This window comes from Procambarus clarkii, chromosome 28, assembly GCF_040958095.1.
Source record: "Procambarus clarkii isolate CNS0578487 chromosome 28, FALCON_Pclarkii_2.0, whole genome shotgun sequence".
Lineage (NCBI taxonomy): Eukaryota > Metazoa > Arthropoda > Malacostraca > Decapoda > Cambaridae > Procambarus > Procambarus clarkii.
Genome location: NC_091177.1, coordinates 2,595,594 through 2,617,728, shown reverse-complemented (window position 1 = coordinate 2,617,728; position 22,135 = coordinate 2,595,594). Strand labels below are relative to the sequence as shown.

The window sequence follows — 22,135 nt, the reverse complement described above, 5'->3', positions numbered from 1 at the left end:
TATAAGGGAAAGGGGGGAAAGGGGGGAAAGGGAGAGGTGGGGGGGGGGGGGTTTGTACCACCAGTCAGAGGCTGTAGTGGAGATGGGAGGAGGGGAGGTGGGGAGGTGGGGAGAGCAGTAGTGGGGTAATGAAGAGGTTGGAGTGGGTAGTGTTTCCCAGGAGTGGACGTTAAAGACAAAGGGGGGGGGGTAGGGGGGCAACCCACGTTGGTTCCCAGGCTACCCTTGCTTCCCCTACTTCACCCCCCTCCATCCCTAGAGGGGTCAGGGGAAGCCCTATACATCCCTTGGCTCAACAGGGCGAGTGCTGTCGATTTCAACGACTCATTGGATGGATTTTTTAAGCAAATGTACGTGGGTCAATATGTCTCTTAGGCAGAGTAATGATTCAACTAAGTCGTTAGAGACAAAGTGTCTTAAGTCATAATGACCCCTTCCCCCCCGCCTCACACCGGAAGGTCAACACTGTGCTCTGGGTATCAGTTCACATATCTCTGCCAAAGTGGTCCTATGTTTGTTGATAGTTTGGCCCAATGTAACAACGTGATCGTAGTTCAACTCCAAACAAAAATATATACAAATTCGTATCGAGTTGAAGATTATCTTTACACTTAGATCATAACAAAAGTGGTATCTCTCAACTTACTGGATCAATTAGTTGGGGTAATGGCTTGTAAGCGTACAATTAGTTGTTGCGTGTGGCGCGAACTGGCAAGGCGTGTCAGGTGTCGTGTGGTGTAATGTGTCATAAGAGGTCAGGGCGGGGTCAGACGGGTGGGGGCGAGGGGTCACGCTGCCAGTGTCCCCTCACAGCGGCCCCTGTGAGGGGACACTGCCCGAGGGGAAACAGGTTCACGACCCCGACACACGGACTGTAAGGGTGTAAGTGCCGTTAGAAGCAATATTATCATGCATACGTGTGTGTGTGTGTGTGTGTGTGTGTTTGTGTGTGTGTGTGTGTGGTGTGTATTTAATATTTGTGCCTGACGTATCGAGCTGTTAGCTCTTGGATCCCTCCTTTCTATCTAACCTTTGGTTGTCTAAATATATTGACTCCTGGCCTATTTTTCTTCTATTTACTACACACACACACACACACACACACACACACACACACACACACACACACACACACACACACACACAAAGGATGGATTATTTAATACCGGTGGTACCCGCACAAGGGGACACAGGTGGAAGCTGAGTACCCAAATGAGCCACAGAGACGTTAGAAAGAACTTTTTCAGTGTCAGAGTAGTTAGTAAATGGAATGCGCTAGGAAGTGATGTGGTGGAGGCTGACTCCATACACAGTTTCAAATGTAGATATGATAGAACCCAGTAGGCTCAGGAATCTGTACACCAGTTGATTGACGGTTGAGAGGCGGGACCAAAGAGACAAAGCTCAACCCCCGCAAGCACAACTAGGTGAGTACACGTGCGCGCACGAGCACACAAACACACACACGCACATCCATCCATCCCCACTATGCAGTCCATTACAGCCAACTTGCAGATACCTATTTACTGCTAGGTGATCAGGAGCATTAGGTGAAAAAGCTAAGATTGATACGTAAAGTCCCTCACCAACTGCTTGCCAAGCTTCCATGGGTTTTCTGTGATCCCATCGGAGCAACATTCAGAGTTTCGGGGCTTGATTAAATCCTGTTCACGTGTATTATGGTACTTGAGACCAAGCGAGGCGAGAGTACTATATTTTTAGTGTTGTATTAATAACGAAAATTATCAGAACATTTAAACTTAAATCAATTTCCTTTTTACTGTCAAAAAATATAAAAACGAAAAATTGCCTTGTTTGATTTCCATCTCCAACACTGTTGGAATTACGTGATGTGTAACGAGGATAATCTGTTGTTTTGGTCTCATGAACTACAATAATTACGAAACATGTTTTAATCTCGCCCACTCCTTGCTAGTTGAAACTTACCGTATTTCCCGGCGGACAGGATACCTGTTTGGATCCTCCTCCAACTGAATAGGAGATATATATATATATATATATATATATATATATATATATATATATATATATATATATATATATATATATATATATATATTATTTTTACCCCATAAAATAGTCTAAATTAGGTGTGTCTTATATACACACACACACACAAAAACAGTAATTTATATATACTGCCACCTACCAATCCCATCTATTAATGTATTATATATATATATATATATATATATATATATATATATATATATATATATATATATATATATATATATATATATATATATATATATATATAAACTAAGCCAATCTGAACAAATATTCGCAAATGGACGGAAATATCATATATACTGAATTAGGAAATATAGAATTGTACTAATCGTTGATTGCAATGACGCCGTTTTAAATGTTGCAACAGCGTCCAGCCTCCCTGCTCTCTCATTGGTCAGGACCATCAATCGCGTGGTTACGAGGCGTGTAATTGGCAGAAGCGGAAGCGGGATTATAATCCCTGATTAGTTCACACGGCCTCGACCCGTGTTCTGGAAGGGTATATATATATATATAAATATATATATAGAGAACTGTGTTCTCTGTTCATCCTGTTACTTATACTCAACGCCACTTATACCAACGGCTCGCTGAACCGTTTCAGGTAAACAGATCGTTGAAAAAAGGGTCACCAACAGGTGCTGTTTTAATGGCCATTTCCATATCTTGATGTGTTGCGTTAGTTTAGTACCGTTTATTTCAGGTAATTATAAACGCTACTTTGCTGACGTTCATGCTCCTGTAAAATTGTTTACAGATTATGTAAGTACTCCCACACTCGCATACACACTCCCACACACTCATACACGCTCCCACACATTGATCCCACCAGTTGATTGACAGTTGAGAGGCGGGACCAAAGAGCCAAAGCTCAACCCCCGCAAGCACAATTAGGTGAGTACAATTAGGTGAGTACATTCATACACACTCCCACACATTCATACACACTCCCACACTCTCATACACACTCTCCTTCACCGGACCCTTGTGTAACCGTGAGGGCTGAAGGCGGGTCAGGGAGGGGTCAGGGAGGGGTCAGGGGGAGGAATGTGTGAGGGGGGGGGGGGACATAATACGTCATAACTGTCGGTGGGCGTCCCACATGGCCCCCTGTGTTTACCCTGGGGGACTATGGGAACACGCCCACCAGTTAACACCACCTGACCCGCGGCCAGCGAGGGCGTGGGCGGAGTGTGGGAGCGCTTCTCCACGTCAGCGGAGGCAAGTGTGGGTGGGTGGAAGCATAGCGTGGGGGGTGTGGGTGGAAGCATAGCGTGGGGGTGTGGGTGGAAGCATGGGCATGTGGGGGGGAGAGGGGGGAGGAGGATGGCAGAATGCACACTAGAGTTGTCGGAAACTGGGTTTGGGATGCTTCAGGAGATCTGTTTAGGATGCTGTGGAAGACCTGCAGAAAAGGGGGTGTCGAAGGATGCTGTGTGGGCGGACGCTGGTATATATAGTCCAGGGGTGGCGGGGAGTTGATTGTGTGGGCGGAGGAGCAGGGTGGGGGGGAGGGGGGAGTTGTTGGAAAGCGAGGTGGTCAGCCCCTTCCCACCCACCCGTGTGGGTGGGAAGGGGTTGGTCTTTAGGTGGGATGCAGGAACGTTGGAAGGGGGCGGGGGTGGAGGCTAAGCCAGATTGCTTAAAGGTTGTGAGGGTGGGAGATGGGCGAGTATGGGTGGGACATGAGAAGGGGTGGGGTTGCTGATGGAGAGTATGGGTGGTGGTGGAGCACATGGGGGCGGTGGGCGGGGTGGCGCACATGTGGACATAGGCAATGGGGAGGCATGGGTGAGTGGGGTGGGGGGGGGGTGTAATGGGTCAGGGTGGCGGGCGGGCAAAATGACTGTGTGTGTGTATTCCCCATTTCCTCTCTAACACTGTGAAATTGGTGTTTACTCTTCCTTAACCTAATGGGATAACCGCCTTTATTTCCTCCACAATTCGGCTTTCTCAATTCAACAACTGATTTTTTTTTACTTCTTTTAAACCATCTAATTCAACACGTAATACTTCACCAAGTAAAACTCAATATCTTTATTTAACGAAGATTATCATAGCACCTCTAAAGAAGAACAATTCTTCAGATACCCCTTAATCATTACATCTTAATGTGCAGCTTTTGTTCTCTACCACATCGTCTCGAACTCTTAACATTACTTCTTATGTCAAGCATAAAGCTGTTGGCCCGGTGCTCGACCCGTCCCAAACGGCCAAAACCGTTCCGCTGGTCCCCGATACTGAACGTGGAGTTTTAGATTTAGGCTGCGCAAGAGGCCTGCTAAGAATCGGTATTTACAACCACTTCTCTATGAGGCTCGTTGAAGAGGATAATAGACCTCGCGGCCCTAGAGGAGCAACAGAGGGGATATGATCACAACATTCAAGGTAGACAAGGACACTAGCCTCTTTACAGCTAGAGAAAATAGGACGAAAGGCCCTAGGGAACACACGTGCCTAGTGCGACGATCAACAAGGGAATGTACTGATTTATATTGTGGAAGCCGCCTTCATCCACAACCTTAAAGCCAGATTTGTCGAAGAATACGGACGTTAAAATATTTAAGTTATAGCGCAACAGGGCCCCGTAGACGGGACAAAGAGCCCATACCCATACCTCGCGTACCCATAGACACTGAAAGGTAAGTTCTAATAGGTAAACTCTTCCAGATAATTTTTTTTTACGCAGGAAGGTACAGGAACAGGCGGCTTCTGACTCCTGTTGGCAAGCTGAGAGCTTTTCCATCCTATTGCTCACGGTAAGTCTTATTATCACTAGTTTCCCTGTAAAACGATTCTCCAATCGGTTAACAACCAAATACTCAGTTACTGCTGGGTGAACAGGAGGCGAACAGTTATAGCACCCAGTCCTCACCAGCCAGGACTCTACCCAAGGATAGTACTCACAAGGCCAGCATGGTACGACTGCGCCTCCTGGGACCGTGTCTATCTACTTCCAGGAACTGCTCCAGTCTTGGGATGTGTTTTCACACCCAGATACTTCGGTTTCCATAAACATAGAACAAAACGTCGACCAGACTGTGCGACACAGTGGTTGCCAGGATCAGGTTGGATTATTGTTACCCGTGGCAGGTGGCTACAAGTGACGATCTCCCGATCCTGAGCACTCCAGGTGCAAACTCTGTGAGCAAGAACTGGGGTATGATCTCCCACACTACGTCACTGAATGCCCAGTTATTAAACCAGACCCATTGGCATGAGGTACCTGGAGCTTTGCAATTACTTTATTAACTCTCGTGTTCTTGAAGATATCCTCATAATGCACCCGGAGTCTGCCAGTGCAGACTACTGATCACATGCCTCTGTGTGACTAACCATCCTGTGTGATGGGGATTTTGAGCATCACGTAGCTAGTTCTTGACACACAATGTACTCCCCTTCGTATAGTCTAGGGCAGCTGCACAAATGCAGTTGTATAAATATCTGAGTAACAATAAAAATATATATACAAAAAGTGTGTGTATAAACATGAATTAAAATTCCTTAAAATCTGAAAACTGTTTAAAATCTATTCCAAACAGGGGTCGAATAACAGTAGTCATGCTCATGTATACACCTGACCTTTAACCTCTCCACATCACTTTGGCATAACTGTCATTTGAACCTCATGTAGGTCAGTCTAGAATTCCAGGTTTGCATATGCCTATGATATAGGCCAAATTTAGAAGGCACAAGTAGGCGCACAAGCCATACATCCCACTAATGCCACGTAGAGGTCATATTATGGTCACGGTCAGGTCCAACTTAGATTACAGATGGAAGAGGAATTGAAGGAGAAAGAAACAAAGACTATAGCAGGGAGTCGGAAATGGAATGAATTTCAAGGAGAGGGGCGGGAAGATGAGAGGAGCATCAATTAGCTGTGGACATACGACGGAGGCTGTGTTCTTGCTTCCGCCCGACTCCTCTTCCCCTCCCCCCCCACATCACTCTCTCACCCTCATCCCTCTCCCCTGGCGCTATCACCCCCACCTTCACTCCCCACCATCTCCCCTTACTATTAACGTTCTCACCTCACACATTACCTGCACCATTCACCCTTACCCGTCACCCCATACCCTTCAGTCCTCACACCTCACTGCTTACTATTCACACTAATATCTTACGTTCACCTTACATTCACCTAATATTCAGGGGAGTTTACACAGGTCCAGGGGCAGTATACACAGGCCCAAGGGCAGTATACACAGGCCCAGGGGCAGTATACACAAGACCCACTTAACATCCGGTGGGGAATTAGGTCATAAGACCAGACCAGCCGTCACAGTGTTTCTTGGTAACACTGTGGGAGGGAGGGAGAGGAAAAGGGAGAGGAGAGAAGAAGGGAGAGGAGAGAGAGGGGGGGGGATACCTATATACAAACATTCAACCTTTGGACACACACACACACACACACACACACACACACACACACACACACACACACACACACACACACACACACACACACACAAGCAGACAACCTACACACAGCGCCGCACAACCACGACACAAACATACAGCCTACACGCAAAACATACAAACATCCACCCAACGCACAAACATACACCCAACACAAACATACACCCAACACAAACATACAAACATCCACCCAACGCACAAACATACACCCAACACAAACATACACCCAACACAAACATACACCCAACACAAACATACACCCAACACAAACATACAGCCTATACCCACCCCCATACACAAACACTAGGCCTACCGAGGGCTCGCCACCTGACACCACCTTCACCAGTCATGACCTAAGACTTACCCAACACCTCACAACAGGTCACAGGCAGGCAGGAAGAAGGGCGACCTGGGTTGACCTTTGACCTGACGCAAGCCTCCTTGTTTCCCTGGCTGATGAGAGACGCTTGAACCACCCTATTATAGCGGGTTTTCTTCCTATTGGGGAGTGTTGTACATTCTGGTATGGCGGTATGTTCACTCACAAGATGAGTGGCGCTGCCCAATAAACTCGCCCCTCGGGGCAAAATTTAAATTTAAAAAATTGTGGGGCACTCTGGTGGTCTGTATGTTTGCTCTTCCTAAACAAGCCACATCTGCTTTCTATCCAAGAGTGTTCTTCAAAATACACAAACTGTGTTCTTCAATGTACAATACATATTTTTTCCCCTATACATATGCATTGTTCTTCAAGCAAAGATGTTCAGTATACACAAAACAAAACAAAAAATTAAGAAAGTGCAGGCGGCCGTTTTTTGTTTTGTCCCATACGAGGTAGTTCTTATTTATACTCATACAAGCTCATTTATATACATGTCTAACCTACGCTTGAAACAAACCAAGCGATCCCATGTCTTCAATGCTCAGCCAGTAATGTGTTCCAAAAGCTTCATTCAGCCGTCTGTCTAAAATAATACCGATCCAAATTTCTTCTAAATCTTAACTTATTCAGTTTGTGTCCAGTGTTTCACGTTCTAACTTCGTGTCGATATATTCATCGCATCTTCATCAGCCTGCTTTTCGTTATTCCTTTTTTTTTATCCATATTGATATGGAAAAAAATTCCTTTTCATCCATATTTTATCCATTTATATTTTCTGCAGAGACGAAGCATGTCACATTTTTCCTTCTCAAAAATATATATGAAGTCAATACTATCAAAATGACATTAAAAATATGCGAACAGTATATTAATAATAATAAATTTTCAGATTATATTCCGATAAGTGAAAAATAATAATAATAATATTTAGCTAAATTGAGACAATTATTTAAGCATGTGGATGCATCTAATTAAACTACTGGTAATATTTTTTAATAAAACAATAATAATAAAAATAAATAAATTATAAATAATAATAAATAATATTAAATTATAAATAATTAATAATAATATATAATAATTGTAATAAAATAACATAGCGAAATCACATTCTGGAACGAATGATGCTGTTGAACACACAGAACAACCTGATGCAGAGTGAAGGCGCCTTTAAACACGAGAACATCGCGTGACACACATTAGAAACATGTGTGATGGACGTATTCAAGAGAACATTTTTGATACGTTCCTGCAAGAAGTACCAGACCATCTGGGGTTGTAGGGGAAATTTGAACAAATCCACAAGGGCCGTGACGAGGATTCGAACCTGCGTCCGAGAGCATCCCAGACGCTGCCTTAGTGTAGTGTAGTGTAGTGTAGGGGATATTTGTTTGTGTCTGCCTGCGGGCCGGTCAAAGCAACAGCCTGTTGGACCAAGTTATCACAAGTCGAGCCTGGCTCCCGGGGGCCGGGCTTCGAAGGAGTACAAGAGCTGCTTCTGGAACTTCCTCCAATATTGCCATATATATCTTAAATTGGGAAGTATCTATTAAAACTCGGCCGGAGACGCTTCCACCACCTCGTTTGGCAAAGCTAAACTGGCTGTGATCTCAGTCGAAGAGTATTGACCTCTCAACCTGACCCGTTATATTGACCCTTCTCGCCCTGACCCCTCTCGCCCTGACCCATCAACCTGACCCCTCTCGCCCTGACCCATCAACCTGACCCCTTGCCAATTTTGCCCTTCGTCCTCACCCCCACAGTCCCGATCCCTCGTCTTGATTAATCATCATGACCTTTGAAGCTAAACCCTTAAGCGTGACCCTTATACCTTGACCCCCACAGACTGACCCCAAAGCCAGACCCCCTCAACTTCAGGCGGAACAAGAAACAGAGGGGAAAACAAGGGTAAGAGGGAAAACATGGAGTAAATGGGAAAAACATGGGGTATGGGGGGGGGGACATGGGGTTAAAGGGGTGGGGGACAGCCAGACCCCTCAACCTGATCCCCTCTCTCCACCCTCCTCGTATAGCAATTTGCTGGTCATTTCCTTTAGGTCATCTCCTACTTCCATCCCCTCTCCCACCTGTCTCACTCTAAGTTCCACTCTCACCCCCCCCCTTTCCAACCCCAACTCCCCTCTCTTAACCCCCCCACCTCCTCCCCTTCTTCACGGAGTCGCACCTGTTTGTCCATTCTTCTTGTGGTCAGCAGAGTGCTTCCGGAAGGTGCGCGTCTCTATAGGCAAGGGAACCCAAGGGTGAAGAGTAGGGGGGAAGGAAGAGTATAGGGGGGAAGGAAGAGTATAGGGGGGAAGGAAGAGTATAGGGGGGAAGGAAGAGTAGGGGGGGGAAGGAAGAGTATAGGGGGGGGGGAAGGAAGAGTATAGGGGGGGGGAGGAAGAGTATAGGAGGGGAAGGAAGAGTATAGGGGGGAAGGAAGAGTATAGGGGGGAAGGAAGAGTATAGGGGGGGGAAGGAAGACTATAGGGGGGGAAGGAAGAGTAGGGCGGGGGGGAAGGAAGAGTAGGGCGGGGGGGAAGGAAGAGTATAGGGGGGGGAAGGAAGAGTATAGGGGGGGGAAGGAAGAGTATAGGGGGGGAAGGAAGAGTATAGGGGGGGAAGGAAGAGTATAGGGGAAGGAAGAGTAGGGGGGGGAAGGAAGAGTAGGGGGGAAGGAAGAGTAGGGGGGGAAGGAAGAGTAGGGGGGGGGGAAGGAAGAGTAGGGGGGGAGGAAGGAAGAGTAGGGGGGGAGGAAGGAAGAGTAGGGGGGGAGGAAGGAAGAGTAGGGGGGAGGAAGGAAGAGTAAGGGGGGAAGGAAGAGTAGGGGGGGGGGAAGGAAGAGTAGGGGGGGAAGGAAGAGTATAGGGGGGAAAGGAAGAGTAGGGGGGGAAGGAAGAGTAGGGGGGGAAGGAAGAGTAGGGGGGGGAAGGAAGAGTATAGGGGGGGGGGGGATGGAAGAGTATAGGGGGGGAAGGAAGAGTAGGGGGGGAAGGAAGAGTATAGGGGTGGAAGGAAGAGTATAGGGGGGGAAGGAAGAGTATAGGGGGGGAAGGAAGAGTATAGGGGGGGGGAAGGAAGAGTATAGGGGGGGGAAGAGTAGGGGGAGGGAAAGGAAGAGTAGGGGGGAAGGAAGAGTAGGGGGAAGGAAGAGTAGGGGGAAGGAAGAGTAGGGGGAAGGAAGAGTAGGGGGAGGGGAAGGAAGAGTAGGGGGAAGGAAGAGTAGGGGGGAAGGAAGAGTAAGGGGGAAGGGGAGGGGAAACAAGGGAAAACAGAAGGGAGATGGTGAGAGTGACGTAGGGGTCACACAACTTGGACGTGGCAGACCACGCCCCCTGGGAGGGGGAAGAGACGTGGTAGACCACGCCCCCTGGGAAGGGAAGAGACGTGGTAGACCACACCCCCTGGGAAGGGAAGAGACGTGGTAGACCACACCCCCTGGGAAGGGAAGAGACGTGGCAGACCACACCCCTTGGGAAGGGAAGAGACGTGGCAGACCACACCCCCTGGGAAGGGAAGAGACGTGGTAGACCACACCCCCTGGGAAGGGAAGAGACGTGACAGACCACGCCCCCTGGGAGGGGGAAGAGACGTGACAGACCACGCCCCCTGGGAGGGGGAAGAGACGTGACAGACCACGCCCCCTGGGAGGGGGAAGAGACGTGACAGACCACGCCCCCTGGGAGGGGGAAGAGACGTGACAGACCACGCCCCCTGGGAGGGGGAAGAGACGTGACAGACCACGCCCCCTGGGAGGGGGAAGAGACGTGACAGACCACGCCCCCTGGGAGGGGGAAGAGACGTGACAGACCACGCCCCCTGGGAGGGGGAAGAGACGTGACAGACCACGCCCCCTGGGAGGGGGAAGAGACGTGACAGACCACGCCCCCTGGGAGGGGGAAGAGACGTGACAGACCACGCCCCCTGGGAGGGGGAAGAGACGTGACAGACCACGCCCCCTGGGAGGGGGAAGAGACGTGACAGACCACGCCCCCTGGGAGGGGGAAGAGACGTGACAGACCACGCCCCCTGGGAGGGGGAAGAGACGTGACAGACCACGCCCCCTGGGAGGGGGAAGAGACGTGACAGACCACGCCCCCTGGGAGGGGGAAGAGACGTGACAGACCACGCCCCCTGGGAGGGGGAAGAGACGTGGCTGACCACGCCCCCTGGGAGGGGGAAGAGACGTGGTAGACCACACCCCCCCTGGGAAGGGAAGAGACGTGACAGACCACGTCCCCTGGGAGGGGGAAGAGACGTGACAGACCACGCCCCCTGGGAGGGGGAAGAGACGTGACAGACCACGCCCCCTGGGAGGGGGAAGAGACGTGACAGACCACGCCCCCTGGGAGGGGAAGAGACGTGGCTGACCTGAACAAAGGGTATAAACATGTTTAGGGAAAGGGAGGAACAGGAAAGTATGGAAGAGAGGAGTAACGAGGGAGACTAAGGGTGTGGAAGGGGAAAACAAAGAGGCACAGAAGGAGAGAGGAAGGGTCATGAGGCAAGGGGAAGGAGTGAGGGAGTTTTGCCTCACACTTAACCTCATACTTAATTAACTTGACAAATGAAACCGAAAGTGAAATAAAACACCTCACAAGTTACTTTATGACGTCAGAGTGACGTCACACCTCGTGCACGACATGTATAGAACACATTGTCTCTTATTATAGTTGGGTTATTGGGTAAGGTTAGCTGGGTAGATGGTAGACCGATGGGTAGAGTGGGATATTCACTGAGGGTAGATGAAGGTGGGTAGATGGCAACGCGGAGTGGCCAGGTATAGGGTGAGTGAGTGGCCAGGTATAGGGTGAGTGAGTGGCCAGGTATAGGGTAAGTGAGTGGCCAGGTATAGGGTGAGTGAGTGGCCAGGTATAGGGTGAGTGAGTGGCCAGGTATAGGGTGAGTGAGTAACCAGGTATAGAGTGGGTGAGTGGGCTGGTGTGAGACGGCCACTCACTGATAATGTTCATGTCGTGACGGAGTGATGAAGCCAATCACGCCCACGAGTGAGTCCTGACGCCCACGCCCGCGATCTCACGCCCGCGATCTCACGCCCTCACCCTTAAGTACATCCTTGTGTAGGCAGCTATTTTATTCCAACTACAATCACACTCCAACCACAACCATCACACACACTAACAAGCACACACTGAGTACCTCAGAGTGAGGAGGAAGCAGAGAGACAGTATGAAAATGACATCGCGAGTACCAAGACCCAACCAAAGCTGCTCCACAGCCACATCAGGAGGAAAACAGCAGTGAAGGAACAAGGGATGAAATTGAAAAAAGGGGAGAACAAATAGAGAATGACAAGGTGTGTGTGAAAAACTCAACAAGAGATTCCAGGAGGTCTTCACAATAGAACAAGGAGAAGCCCCTGCACTAAATGAAGAGGCAAACCAAGCAGCCTTGGAGGAATTTGACCTCACCAGTGATGAGGTCAAAAGGTGTCTGCTGGAGCTGGATGTGACAAAGGCTGTTGGGCCTGACAATCTCACCATGGATACTAAAGGAACGTGCAGAAGCACTAAGTGTGCCACTCGCTATGGTGTATAACAGGTCACTGGAAACAGGAGACCTACCACAAAGTTGAAAGACAGCTAACGTACTCTCAATATACAAGAAGGGTGACAGGCAAGAGGCACAGGCACTGAACACACACACACTACCACACACACAACTGGTGTAATCAGTTAGTTCAATCTGGTGCAATCAAATGGTACTGTCAAACAACTGGTGTACAGGTTCCTGACTCAGGAATCTGTACACCAGTTGATTGACAGTTTAGATGCGGGACCAAAGAGCCAGAGCTCAATTCCCGCAAGCACAAATAGGGTTGTGAAAATAGTTGAGTACACACATAATAGGTGAGTACACACACAAACACACAGGTTTACAGGAACCTGTGTAAGGAAGCATTCAGAATCTTTTATAACACACATCCAATTTATAACACATATATAACACACATATAACACATTTATAATCCAATCCTGGAGTACGCGGCCCCAACATGGAGCCTGTACCTTGTCAAGCACAAGACGAAGCTGGAAAAAGTTCAGAGGTATGCCACTATACTAGTCACAGAACTAAGAGGCATGAGTTACGAGGAAAGAGTGCAGGAAATGCACCTCACGACACTTGAAGACAGAAGAGTAAGGGGAGACATGGTCGCTACCTACAAAATTCTCAGGGTAATTGACAGGGTAGATAAGAATAAACTGTTAAACACGTGGTACGCGAACAAGGGGACACAGGTGGAAACTGAGTACCCAAATGAGCCACAGGGACGGTAGAAAACTTTCAGTGTCAGAGTAGTTAACAGATGGAATTCATTAGGCAGTGATGTAGTGTAAGATTAGACCTTTCAGACCAGTTGGCATGAGGTACCTGGAGCTTTGCAATTACTTTATTCACTCTCGTATTCTTGAAGATATCCTCACAGTGTACCCAAAATTTGCCAGTGCAGGCTACTGAACATATGGCCCTGTATGACTAACCATCCTGCGAGATGGGGACTTATTACCACTGCTGCCTTATTCAATCTTGTGTTGATATCCTCAAAATGCATCCAGAGTCTGTCAGTGCAGACCGCTTATCACATGCCTCTGTATGACTAACCATCCTGTGTGATGGGGATTTTTTTTTAGCATCACGTAGTTAGCTTTTTTGACACACTGTACTCCGCTTCATATAGTCTAGGGTAGCTGCACTAATGCAGATGCACCTCATGTATTAATAATAAAAAAAAGTGATGTGGTGGAGGCTGACTCCATACACAGTTTCAAATGTAGATATGATAGAGCCCAGTTGGCTCAGGAATCTGTACACCAGTTGTTTGACAGGTGAGAGACGGGACTAAAGAGCCAGAGCTCAACCCCCGCAAGCACAACTAGATGAGTACAACTAGGTGAATACACTACCACCCACCCACACACACACACACACACACACACACACACACACACACACACACACACACACACACACACACACACACACACACACACGCACACATACGGCATCTAAGTATAAGGGCATGAAGAAACTACTATGCTTTATTTTTGTAGACGAATATACTTTTTTTTTGCGCTACCGCTCACAAGTAACAGTATGGGTTGCACAACAAACTTCCCGCTTCGGGCGGCAACAATGAAATAAAAGAGGCAAATGGCGCAGCTATCTTTAAAAATGGGTTTGATTGATACGTGGTTGAGAGGTTGTATCTAGACATACACCGCCCAAAATATGGTTTCGTGATCCTGTATCGAGGAACCAATTACCGCGTAGCGTGGTGGAAGTGGGGGTGTCCCCTGATTATTTCGAAACGTGGGTTGGATATGTATATGAGTGGGATTGGGTGGTTATAAATAGGAGCTGCCTCATACGGGCCAATACGCCCTCTGCAGTAACCTATATTCTTATGTTCTAATCCTGGAACAGCTGAAATCTGAGTACCAATTACTGATATAGATCTAAAAAAAAAAAAAAAATGTGATACAAAACTAAGACACCCAACCCACACATTTAAAAATGAAGAGACGACGTTTCGGTCCATCCTGGACCATAATGAAGTCGACTTTATAGTGATGCAGGACGGACCGAAACGTTGTCGTCACATTTATTTTTTAATATATGGGTCGAATATTGACTTGCACCGCTCGTCAACCTGTATACACTGTAGGAGAAACACCTGACTTTACAAGCATTGTTATCGCTTAAATATTGTATTTATTACAGGCGATGAGTCACAATAACGTGGCTGAAGTAGTTTGACCAAACCACACACTAGAAGGTGAAGGGACGACGACGTTTCGGTCCGACCTGGACCATTCTCAAGTTGATTGTCTTGACTTGATTGTGATTGACTCACAATCGACTTTAGAATGGTCCAGGACGGACCGAAACGTCGTCGTTCCTTCACCGTCTAGTTTGTGATTTGGTCAAATTTTATTTATTATTTTTTATTAGCACTAAACTAAAAACTGCAATATTTAATTAGATTACATTTCGCAGCATCACGATAGGAATACGTTTGAAAGCCCAGAAAAAAATGTAACATTTGTATACAATGTCTTAATACCAAGAAAACATCTGAATATGAAACATTAATACTTGTAACTTGCTAATTCAACAAAGCTGAAATCGAGAACTCGACAATTTAACACACACATCTCACTACTTAAATCACGCGACTGTTATTAACGTTAAATATAACATGTAGAGTTACGACTGATTATAAAAAAAACAGAACTTCACAATTTAGAGTATCGAGTCACTTTACTGCGTTAGTGGTCAGTGGGTGTTTATATTCCCACGTGGCTATGGTTCGTGACCTCAAGGCCACTGTGACAAATAAAGGGTCTTTGATTTCTCTCCCATTATGAAATTAGTAATTTCTTTAAATAACAAAATCCTATTTTAAGAGAAGGAAGTAAGTAATTATCAAAGAAGGCACCAAGCCTGGAAAGCTATTTAGCAGCCCGTCCTCTTGAAAATTACGTCGCTTTTCGCTCGTATGCGCCACGGTCGAATATCTACGTAATTCAAAATGGAAATTTATTTTCCAATTAAATTTTTTAATTTTGTTTTTCCAAAACAGCAAGTTAAGTGCCCTCTGGCAGGAAGTTCTCCCAAGGTTACAAAACGTCATGAAAACAGTTAATAAAAAGTTTCCTCTCCTAAGCTAACCAGGTAAGCCGGAAGACTCAAACAGAAAACGGGACAGTACGTCACTTTGTCACTTTTGTGAGCCGAATTCATTTTGAATTACGTCGATTTTTAGCTTGAGTGCGCATACGAGCCAAAAGCGACGTAATTTGTAAGAGAAAAGGTAGTTAAGACGGAAGGTAATGGGAACGTACCTTACGACCTGGCGAGCATTGTCCCACGAGGAGCTGTGATCTTACCTGTAATGGCATGAAAGGGAATTAGTACTATTCATTAGTACGATATTATATACATTACAACTCTTATTCACGACAAATACAATCATCACATGTTAAGCAATATAATAATATATATATATATTATATTATATATATATATTATATATATATATTATATATATATATATTATATATATATATTATATATATATATTTTATATATATTATATTATATATATATATATATTATATTATATTATATTTATATATATTATATATATATACTGTGTTGTTTACTAGGATTTCTCTGGCGATGGTTTGGTTGTGGGAAGAGATTATATGTTCCTTAATGGAGCCCTGTTGCTTATGCATCGTTAAACGCCTAGAAAGAGATGTTGTTGTCTTGCCTATATACTGTTTTTTTTGGAGCTTACAGTCCCCAAGAGGGCATTTGAAGGCATAGACGACGTTGGTCTCTTTTAAAGCGTTCTGCTTTGTGTCTGGAGAGTTTCTCATGAGTAGGCTGGCCGTTTTTCTGGTTTTATAGTAAATCGTCAGTTGTATCCTCTGATTTTTGTCTGTAGGGATAACGTTTCTATTAACAATATCTTTCAGGACCCTTTCCTCCGTTTTATGAGCTGTGGAAAAGAAGTTCCTGTAAAATAGTCTAATAGGGGGTATAGGTGTTGTGTTGGTTGTCTCTTCAGAGGTTGCATGGCGTTTCACTTTCCTTCTTATGATGTCTTCGATGAAACCATTGGAGAAGCCGTTGTTGACTAGGACCTGCCTTACCCTACAGAGTTCTTCGTCGACTTGCTTCCATTCTGAGCTGTGGCTGAGATATATTAATAATATATGTCTACAGGAAAGACTGCTACCAAAATATACTAATATATTATATTATATTATTTATATATATATATATTTTATATATATATTCTGAGCTGTGGCCGAGATATATTAATAATATATGTCTACAGGAAAGACTGCTACCAAAATATACTAATATATTATATATAATAAATACATTATATATATATATATATATATATATATATATATATATATTATATTACATATATATATTATATATATAATATATATATATTATATATATATTATATATATATTATATTATATATATATTATATTATATATATATAATATATATATTATATTATATATATATATATTATATATATTATATTTTATATATATATATATATATATATATATATATATTTATATATTAGTATATTATATATATATTATTATATTATATATATATATTATATATATATTATATTTTATATTAGTATATTATATATATATTATTATATTATATATATATTATTATATTATATATATATTATATATATATTATTATATTTTATATTAGTATATTATATATATATTATTATATTATATATATATATGTCGTACCTAGTAGCCAGAACGCACTTCTTAGCCTACTATGCAAGGCCCGTTTTGCCTAATAAGCCAAGTTTTCATGAATTAATGATTTTTCGACGACCTAACCTACCAAACCTAACCTAACCTAACTTTTTTCGGCTACCTAACCTAACCTAATCTATAAAGATAGGTTAGGTTAGGTTAGGTAAGGTTAGTTAGGTTCGGTTATATATCTACTTTAATTTTACTCCAATAAAAAAAAATTGACCTCATACATAATGAAATGGGTAGTTTTATCATTTCATAAGAAAAAAATTAGAGAAAGTATATTAATTCAGGAAAACTTGGCTTATTAGGCAAATCGGGCCTTGCATAGTAGGCTGAGAAGTGCGTTCTGGCTACTAGGTACGACATTATAATATATATATATATATATATATATATATATATATATATATATATATATATATATATATAAACAGGTCAGATGAAGGCGAGCTTTACCTTTTCCTGAAGGATGGTGGCGCTGGGTACCTCGGTACCTCGAAAAGTAGAAACATTTACCAATCTTGCAAGACGTCTTAAAAACTCAACACTGGACAAAAAATACTGTATATACGGATGACTGAAGTTGCCGTCAAGCACTTAAGTGTTGCTACACCAGTAAAGGGCCTGTCTGTAACGACTATTTCCAGCTGGACACTAAACTTCCAATAAACGAGTCCACATTTAGTTCAGGTACGTTTATTGAGACAATAATAACAAAATCCATCTCAAAAGGATAGCGTAGCTTAGGCCATGTCTATCCTCCCAATTCCAAGTTCAGAAATGTTCCATTTAGAAATGGAAAACATTTCCAAATGTTCAGAAATCTCATTTAGTCCAAGATCAGAAATATCAGCGTTATCTGTCCTGGCTATTTCACTAATTACCAAAATATATATTTTAAGATTTAGACAAGAAACGAGTAAATGAAGTACTCGTGCCAGTTATAACATTATAACCGAACACATTTTGTTCTTATCCGATCGCTTCCTTCGCACGTATCGAAACACAACCGACACCTACCATAGGTGTCGCTGTAATGAACTGACCCGAGGAAATCCAGGGTTGAGGCGGTCCTCTTTTCTGAGCTGGAATGAACCCGCCCGTGAACCTCTCGAAGCCAAGTGGCGTCTCGTCACAGCCAAACCTCAAAATAATTAACCAAGGGCTTCGCCCACGTAAATTAAATGCAGGTAATTCAACGGTTTGTATCAACCAATCCTCATAAACTGGTCTAAATGCTCGTTACTCCACCGGCCAAACGCCTTGTTGATAACTGATATACACTTCACACACGTTTGACCACTGATAACCTTCAAATTCTCCTCGACCAGAGCTTCGCCCACCTCCACTGTTGCCAAAGGAACATAAAAACCATAACCTACCTTCATTTAATCCTAACTTACACCAAATTGTAATATATATAATAATGTTAATTTATAGATGAGAAAATACACATTTTTGTTGTTGTTTACGTGCGTTAAGACTTATGAATGCGTCTTTTGGGTCTAGGGGTTGCATAGCAAAGCTTTAACGTGAGGATTGGTCTCACGGGACGGCCCAGCCACACACCTCAATGATCCAACCACAGCCTGCGCTTGTTTACACACCCACCGCCCCAAAGAATGGGCTCACCATAGTCCGTGCTACTTGGAACTTTTTGTTCCGGATAGCGAATCTTAAACAACAACAACGCCCCAAAGACCCAGTCGAACATGTTAAACACACTGTACGTAAAACCTTTTTCTTTCTTTTGTTTTATAAATTAACATAATTATATATTATAATTTGGTGTCCGTTCCAATATTACAATTTGGTGTCCGTTTTGGCCTTAATTAAGTTAGGTGTTTGCGTTCTTTAGGCAGTTTACATTTGTTGTATTTTGGTGAATTATTTACAAAGTTGGGGATCAAACACAGGACGGCAGAAAAGTTCTGTTTGAAAAATGTATGAACGTCATCAGTTGTGAGTTGTGCAGCCCGTCCTCTTAACAAAGACCCAAAAGTGATTCCATGCACCCGTCAAACCTCATGTTTATGAATGAACAACCCGAATGAACAAGAACCAACTAGGAAGGAGAACACTCTGGACCTCATTTTCACTAATAATGATGAGTTGATCGGGAACATAATGATTACAAATACCTGTTACTCAGATGACAACTTAATTGAAGTTCTGACAACCATGGGGAATGGACCTTCAAAACCAGTCCAGATTCCCGGTAGAGGAGATTTCAGCAAATTCAACTTCAATAATAAACGGATAAACTGGGAGCAAATAAACCAGGACTTCACAGAAATAAACTGGGAAGAACAGCTAGGAAATGCAAACCTGAACCAGTGCCTGGAAAAAATAAGCTCAGTAGCACTAGAAATATGTTCAAACCGCATACCCCTAAGAAAAAAGAGAAAGAGATGCAGATTGGAACGGGAACGTCGTTCCCTATATAGGCGAAGAAAACGAATCGCGGAACAACTTGAGAGTCGCACCCTATCTCAAGAACGGCGAAGAAGGTTAGGTAGAGAAATAGAAACAATTGAACTCAAGCTACAAGAATCATACAAAACCCAGGAGAGGCAAAGAGAGCAAAAGGCCATCAGTGAAATTGAGAGAAATCCGAAATATTTTTTCTCCTATGCAAAATCAAGATCAAAAACCACATCTAGTATCGGGCCCCTGAGAAAAGGAGATGGAACTTTCACCGATGACAACAAAGAAATGAGCGAGTTACTGAGAAAGCAGTACGACTCTGTTTTCAGCGAGCCATTAAATGCACTAAAGATTGATAACCCAAATGAATTTTTCATGGATATGATACCAACATCAAATCATATATCAGACGTCGCCCTATCCCCACTAGATTTTGAAGAAGCCATAAACAGTATGCCTATGCACTCTGCACCAGGCCCGGATTCTTGGAACTCCATATTCATCAAGAACTGTAAAAAAAACACTATCGCAGGCCCTTCACATTCTGTGGAGACAAAGCCTAGATACTGGCGTTATCCCTGACATACTAAAAACAGCAGAGATAGCACCACTCCATAAAGGAGGAAATAAGGCAGAGGCAAAAAATTACAGACCGATAGCACTAACATCGCACATCATAAAAATTTTTGAGAGAGTGCTAAGAAGTAAGATCACAAAATACATGGGATCACAGCATCTCCATAACCCCGGACAACATGGTTTCAGAACAGGGCGCTCTTGCCTGTCGCAGTTGCTGGACCACTATGATATGGCATTAGATGCTATGGAAGACAAACAAAACGCTGATGTAATTTACACAGATTTCGCAAAAGCTTTTGATAAATGTGACCATGGTGTTATTGCACATAAAATGCGTTCAGAAGGAATTACCGGGAATATAGGCAGATGGATCTACAATTTCCTGACTAACAGAACCCAATGTGTAATAGTCAACAAAACAAAATCCAGCCCATCAACCGTGAAGAGCTCAGTCCCCCAGGGTACTGTGCTTGCTCCAGTACTTTTTCTCATCCTCATATCGGACATAGACCAGACCACAACCTATAGCACTGTATCATCCTTTGCAGATGACACTAGGATTTTCATGAGAGTTGGCAACATAGAGGACACGGCAAACCTCCAATCAGATGTAGATCAGGTCTTTCTATGGGCTACAGAAAATAATATGGTGTTTAACGAGGATAAGTTCCAGCTCATGCGCTACGGAAAAATTGAAAATATAAAAACAGAAACCACGTACAAAACTCAGGCAAATCATAACATAGAACGAAAAGGCAATGTAAAGGATCTGGGTGTACTCATGTCGGAAGACCTTACCTTTACAGAACACAATAAAGTAGCCGTCACAACTGCAAGAAAAATGACAGGTTGGATAACAAGACCTTTTCACACTAGAGATGCTATACCGATGATGATACTTTTCAAAACGCTCGTGCTCTCTAGAGTGGAGTACTGCTGCACAATGACAGCCCCTTTCAAAGCTGGAGAAATTGCTGACCTAGAGAGCGTGCAGAGATCCTTTACTGCTAGAATCCACTCAGTAAAACATCAAAATTACTGGGACCGGCTAAAGAGCCTAAATCTGTACTCCCTTGAGCGCAGGCGGGAGAGATACATAATAATTTACACGTGGAAAATAATTGAGGGGCTGGTCCCAAACCTGCACACAGAAATAACACCACATGAGACCAGAAGACATGGCAGGATGTGCAGAATACCCCCGTTGAAAAGCAGAGGTGCAACAGGTACTCTGAGAGAGAACTCTATCAACATCAGAGGCCCGAGACTGTTCAACACGCTTCCACTACACATAAGGGGCATAACTGGCAAACCCCTCACAGTGTTCAAGAGAGAACTGGATAAGCACCTCCAAAGGATACCTGATCAACCAGGCTGTGACTCATACGTCAGGCTGCGAGCAGCCGCGTCTAACAGCCTGGTTGATCAGTCCAGCAACCAGGAGGCCTGGTCGACGACCGGGCCGCGGGGACACTAAGCCCCGGAAGCACCTCAAGGTACCAAGGTACCAATGTACCCGTCTTCGACTCAAGTCCATTACATCCAGCGGTCGACCCCACAGATGCATTCATAAATTTTAACATGCTGTTCATTCAAAACAATAATTTTCTCAAAAATAAATTAATATTATAATACATTACCATATTGTACATATATAGGCATAGGTTAGGTTAGGTTAGGTGTATACGTTCTGTTGGCGAAAATTTGTATTTGTAGTACGTGGGTGAAACATCTATAACGACGTGGTTCGAACAAAATTCGTCAGTGAAGCACTTGTTCCGGAAGTGTTTTAACGAAATCAATCGTGAGTCGTGTGTAAACCGTTTTTCATTCATAAACAATTTGAGAGGCTCTGGCGCCAGGCAGTAAAATTGATGAGTGCGTCTTTGGAGTCGGCTGCAGGATGGAATGAACATAGCCGAAGGACGGGTTGCAATAA

General features: G+C 44.2%; 1 long non-coding RNA gene across 1 annotated transcript in view; it reads right to left on the bottom strand.

The window, feature by feature from the left end:
* LOC138369367 (uncharacterized) overlaps nt 1–21,756 on the bottom strand; it is a 34,425-nt gene extending 12,669 nt beyond the window's left edge. Inside the window, exons 1-3 of the long non-coding RNA XR_011229813.1 lie at nt 21,545–21,756; nt 17,647–17,737; nt 15,706–15,750 (exon numbers count right to left, since the gene is read on the bottom strand). This is a non-coding gene — a long non-coding RNA (uncharacterized lncRNA). The remainder of the gene's footprint in view (nt 1–15,705; nt 15,751–17,646; nt 17,738–21,544) is intronic.
* Nucleotides 21,757–22,135: the final 379 nt, after the last annotated feature.